Here is a 7,500-nt window from a genome sequence, read left to right as displayed (position 1 = left end):
TATATTATATTATATATATACATTATATATCATATAAATACATTACATATTATAATATAACTTATATATATTATAAAGAATATTACATAACCATTATATATATTATATTTAATTATATATATTATAAATACATTATAATATCACATATATTATAAATATTCTATATATATATATATATTTATATATATATATATATATATATTATTATTATATTATATCTAATACATAATATATATACATTATACATTTATATAACACAATATACATATATATACAGTATCAAATATAAACATTATATATATTATATGTACTTATACTATATCACATATATTATAAATAATATATATAACATTATACATATTCGTATAACATTATACATACATTATCTATCATTATATATATTATATATAAATTATATAAATATTATATATACATTAAATATAATATATATATATTATATATTATGTACATCATATATTGCATACATCATATATTATATATATCATATATTGTATATATTATATATTGTATATATCATATAATGTATATATCATATAATGTTTATTATATATTGTATATTATATATATCATATACATGATATATATATTATATATATATTATTTATATTATATATATTATATATATTATGTATTATATATACATTAAATATATCATAAATACTTTATATATATTATATATACATTATATATATTATATATACATTACATATTTTACATATACATTATATATGTTATATATACATTATATATATTATATATACATCATATATATATATATAATTACTTGTATATCAATTACTATATTTTATCTTTCATATACATTACATATATAATATATACACTATATAAACATATATACATTATATATATAACATATACATTATATATATATCATATATACATTATATATATTATATATACATTATATATATCATATATACATAATATATATTATACATACATTACATATATCATATATACATTATATTTTATTTATATACATTATATTTATCATATATACATTGTATATATATTATGTACAGTATATATATTATATAAATTGACATTTATAATATATTATTTATTATATTTATATATCTATTTTCTATCTATCTTTCTTTACTATCTATCTATCTATCTATCTATCTATCTATCTATATATATATATATATATATATAATATATATATATATATATATTATATATATATATATATATATATTATATTTTCATATTTACACCTATATATTTTGTATATTATATTATTTAATACATAATATATTATTAAATAAATATTTTATAAATAATATATGTAAAAGTTTATTATACTACTATACATACATTATATTTTACATATACATTATATAATAGGATTTAAAAGTTAAATCTAAATAGATATAAATGATAATATGAATTTAATATTATTTTTCATACTATATATACATTATATATATTATTTATACATTATACATTATTTCATAAATATTATAATTTTATATTTATATTTATATATATTATATTTTTATATATAATATATCTATATATATTTATATTTTTATATATTATACTTATTTTTTATTACTTTTACTTAATATACATAAAATATATACATATTATTATATACATATACATATATATATTTCAGTGTATATATGTTATTACATTATACATTTAATTTATTAAATTAATACTTATTAAATATTACAATATATATTTATTATATATCAATGTTATATTCATTTATTCTTTTATATATTATTTATATTATATGTACATTATATATAAAGTATATATTAATATTTAGTATTGTATATAATATATATAGGTAATATATTTACATATACATTATATATGTTATTTTTACATAATATATATTAATATATTAACACTTACATATATTTTTATTATATTTATATAGTACATTTACAATAGATATATTATAAATACATTATATACATAATATATATTATAATATATATATTATAATATATATAGTATATATTATATTTATTCATAGATACATAATATTTATTACCATCATTTTATATATTCTATATATATCAAATATACATTATATATATTAATATACTTTATTTGAATTATATAATGCATTTTCTATCATATATATATCTAAATATAATATAAATAATCGTATATATTATGTATATCATGTATATATTTATATTATTTAATTTACATTATTTACATAATATAATATTTTATATTTAATTTAGATACATCCTTGTATATAAAATATTTGTTTCATTATTTATATAATATATATATTTTACACATCATATATTATATTTTATATAGACTTATATATGTATTATATAGTTATACATAATATACTACATTAGATGATAAGATATATAAATCATATCAATAATATATATACATTATGTAAATAATATATACATATATCATATATATAATGTACATACGTTATTAATAAAAAATATAGATTACATATATAATATATATACAATATATATAAAATATATACATTATAATTAAATATATACATTTATTTCTAATTATATATTCTATAAAAATTAATAACAATAAACATTATGTATATATATATATACATACTATAAATATATTATATATATCATATATACATTATATACATAATATATATACATTAAATAAATAATATATACATGCAATATATATACATTATATATATATTATATATACATCTTATTTTATTATTTTATAGTATAAATGATATATAATATATATAAGTTATATTATTATTTATATAACATTTATATATAATATATATTACATGATTTATATAAACATATAAAACATTATATATATACTATATATAATAATTATATATATAATACAATATACTTCATATTTATGTATATTATTGTACTTTATTATATAATATATTTACATTATATTTATAACATTTATACAACTATACTAATATACAAACTTTATATATAACTTATATACATTTTATTTAAATAAAAATTATATTTGATTATCTTTTATATATATATAATATAACATTATACTATTTAATGTATATATTTTTATATGATAAATACACGTATATATTTAATATATATACATTATATATACAATATATTTAATTTATCTATATACATTATATTAATAAGATATATACATTATATATAATATATTATACATTATATATTACAATATATATATATTACATTTATATTTATATGAATTATATATTAATGCATATATGTTATTTACTTTATACGTTATATAGAAATTATATTTTATGTATATATATATAATTTATATATTAATATATAATATATTATATATATTATATATATCATTTATTATATTAATATTTATATTAATATATTATAATATATATTTATATATATATATATTATATATATATATTATATTTATCTACATTTTATATTTATTATATGTATATTATTTATATCATATATATTTATATATCTCATATATAATGATATTATTACATATACATTTATCATTTATATATCATATATATCGTATATATGTATCATATTATGATAATTATATATAATGATATATATGATATATATCAATATATTATAGATATATATATATATATATAATATATATTTATAATATATATATTATATATTTATATATTAGATTCATACTATAATATTATATCATATTTCTATTTATTTATATATATATATATATATATATATTTTATATATATATATATCTATATATATCATTATTATATATAATATCAAATATATATACATTATAAATATAATACATATACATTATATGTAATATATATACATTATATATATGATATATATAAATTATATATATCATATATATACAATAAATATATAATATACATACATTATATAAATAATAGATATATATACATTATATTTATAATATATATACATTATATATATATGTATATATATATATATATATATATATATATATATATCTATATAATATAAATATACTTATATATATATATATTTATATATATTTATATATATAATATATATATATATAATTTATATATTTATTTGTATATTATATGTATATAATATATATACATTGTATATTATCTTATATATAATATATATTACATATATAATATATTTTATACATATATAATATATAATATATAATATATATTATGTAGATAAAATATTTCATATTTAATATATCATATATAATAGATATTATATATAAGATATATTATATATAATAAATATCATATATTATGTTATACATAATATATATTATATGTATAATATATATTGTATGTATAATATATATTATATATATATTACAAATTATACATATAATTGATATTATATACATAATATATATTATATATATTTTATATATATTATATACATCGTATATAATATATATGTTACATACATATTATATATATATCACTTATATATATATTTATTATTTAAATATATCATAGATATATATGATATATATCATATATATTTCATATATATATTATATTTTTATATTATATATATCACATATTTATTATATAAACATTATATACTACATATATTTTATATATATCATATATATATCATATATAATTTATTATATATTATATTTTCGTTTTATATATATATTTATATATATAATATATATATATTATATATGTCTATATTATATATTTTTATTAAATTATATAATATTATATAATGTTATATTTATGTATATATTATATATTATCACCAAGGTTATATCTATACATATATCTTTGTATTTATACAAATTTATATGCATCTTTATAGGTTTAGATATATATATATTTAATTATGTAAATATAGAATGGATATAAATATTATATTTATATATATAATATAATTATATATATATTTTATATATATAATATACATATGTATATATATTTTGTATACAAATATTTTTTATATATGTATATTTATTAAAATATAAATTAAGTAAATATATTATATGTATTTATATTTATATATGTCATATAAATTTGTATATATATTATAGTATATTATTTTTTATATATATTTTATTTGTATACAAAAATATATATATTTGTAATTATAAAATATTATACATATAATTATATTATATGCGTATATATATTTAATATGTATAGAATATATTAAATTGAATATTTATAATTATACATATATTTATAAAATTTATATTATAATTAATTTAATATTATAATATACATATATTATATATATAACTTAAATTATATATGTATTTATTAAAAAAATTTGTATAATTAATATTTATTATAAAAATATATATATATTATTAAAAATATATATATTTATTTTTAATATATATATTATAAATATATGTATGTATATGTATACAAACTATATAATATATATTATTATATTATTATATTATATATAAAATTTTTATATATTATATATTTATGTATTTAATATGTACTATTAATTAAATTTAATTTGTATAATTATGTTTATAAAATATATATGTAGGTATATAAATGTATATGTATATTTTTATGTTTGTATGTATTATGTATATTGTATTAATATATGTATGTAATATATATATGTAAGTATTTTATGTATGTATATATCTATATATATATATATATATTATATATATTTATTATAAAATTAAATAATAATAATTTTATATATTAAAAAAATATATGTATTATGTATATATGTAAATATATTTGTAGGTATATTTATGTATGTATATATAAAATAATAATATATTCTTAATACATTATATATGGATGTTTATTATATGTATATAATTTGTATTATTATTAATTTTATTATATTTGACGACGGTGCGTCACACCCGTGTGACCCAGCTAAATGCCAGATGTTTGGGCGTCATACGAGTATGATGATATATATAATACAACAATATTGCATAGGACTGGTGTAGGGGGTTTCCACTTATTGCCGGGTCCGTCGGGATTGGGTTAATTTATACGTATGTATATATATATATATATATATGTTATATATATTATATTAATGTATTAATGATATATATTATATTTTATATATTATTTAATATATTAATATATATATATATATTTATATTTTATATATATGTATATTATTTTTTTTATATTTATTTTTATATATATATTATATATGTATAATTGGTTATTTTTATATTATATAGATATCTATATTATATATTTATATTATTTATAATTATTTTTATTATATATTTATATTATATATATTTTTATATTTATATATAATAATTATATATATATATTTATAGGGAGAATATATATTTATATATTTATATATTTTATATATATTTTTATTATATAGATATTATATTTATATATATTTATTTATTATTTTTTTTATTTATATATTTTTATAAATTATATATTACATTATATATTTTAATTTATATATTATATATTTATATATTAAAATTAAAATATTATTAATTTTATATTATTAATTTAATTTATTTATATTATTTATATTATTTTATATATTAATATTTTATAATATATAATTATATATTTAAATTTTATTTTATATTTTTATGTTTGGGCGTGTGTGTGTGTGTGTGTGTGTGTGTGTGTGTGTGGGTGTGGGTGGTGTGTTTGGGGGTTTTGGTGTGGTGTGTGTTTGTGTGTGTGTGTGTGTGTGGGGGTGTGGGGGGTTTTTGTTAGATGATTTTTTATTATATTTTAAATTTTTACATTTTATTGATTTTTTGATATTTTATATTTTTTACTATTTTTTGTTTTTAAAAATTTTTAAATTTTTTATTATTTTTATATATTTTATTTTTAATTATATATTTTATTTTTGTTTAATATTTTTTTAAAAAAAACCCCCAAAAACCCAACCATAACAAATAAAATATATATTATATATATATATATATAATATTATTTATGTTTATATATATTTATTTTTATTTATATATATATAATATATATATATATTTTTTTTTATTATATATATATATATATTATATAGTATATATATTTATATATTTTATTATATATATATATTATTATTTTAATATTTAAAATAATAGGACATTTTTTATATATTTATATTATTATTATTTTTTATTATATATAATATAATATTTATATTTATATATTTATATTAGAATATGCATATATTATGATTTGAAATACAAAAACGTAAATATATAGGGATAATATATTATTTTATATATTTTTTAATATAAATAATAATATATATACTATTTTGTAACATATGTTTATATATTTATACATATTTAACTATATAATTTTTTTTAATATATATAATATTTTAATATTTATATTTGTGTGTGGGTGTGTGTGTGTGGGGTGGGTTTGTTTTGTGTGTGGGGTGTGTGTTTTTTTAAATTTGGGGGGTCTGTATTATTATTAATATTAATATTTATATATATTTATTTTAAAATTTTTTATATATATATAACACACAGATTACTAAT

Source organism: Penaeus japonicus, unplaced genomic scaffold, assembly GCF_977035675.1.
Source record: "Penaeus japonicus unplaced genomic scaffold, GWHDUDI00000001_assembly GWHDUDI00000016, whole genome shotgun sequence".
Classification (NCBI taxonomy): Eukaryota; Metazoa; Arthropoda; class Malacostraca; order Decapoda; family Penaeidae; genus Penaeus; species Penaeus japonicus.
The sequence above is the reverse complement of the archived record's forward strand: the minus strand, read 5'-3'. Positions refer to the sequence as shown.